Source organism: Mastomys coucha, unplaced genomic scaffold (genome assembly GCF_008632895.1).
Source record: "Mastomys coucha isolate ucsf_1 unplaced genomic scaffold, UCSF_Mcou_1 pScaffold22, whole genome shotgun sequence".
NCBI lineage: Eukaryota > Metazoa > Chordata > Mammalia > Rodentia > Muridae > Mastomys > Mastomys coucha.
Window position 1 is genome coordinate 221,785,718 of NW_022196905.1, and position 268 is coordinate 221,785,985.

A 268-nucleotide genomic window follows, 5' to 3' on the forward strand; every position below is an offset into this window, starting at 1 on the left:
AAAAAAAAGGAAGGAAGGAGACAGTAAATTTTTAAAAAAAAAAAAAGAAAGAAATATATAAGCTTGCCATGGGCCGGCCAATCTGGGCCTCCCTCAACTCGCGGGAGAAACGGGGGTCCTAGTCAGGTCGACAAGGCGTAGGCGATGAAATGATGGCAGAGACGACACATGGAGTATAAGATCTAAATGTATTTCTTAGTAATGGCATCAGACTTTTACAGTCATTGCAAAAGAGAGATGGTAAATCTGGCAGCTCAATAGTTGAGGT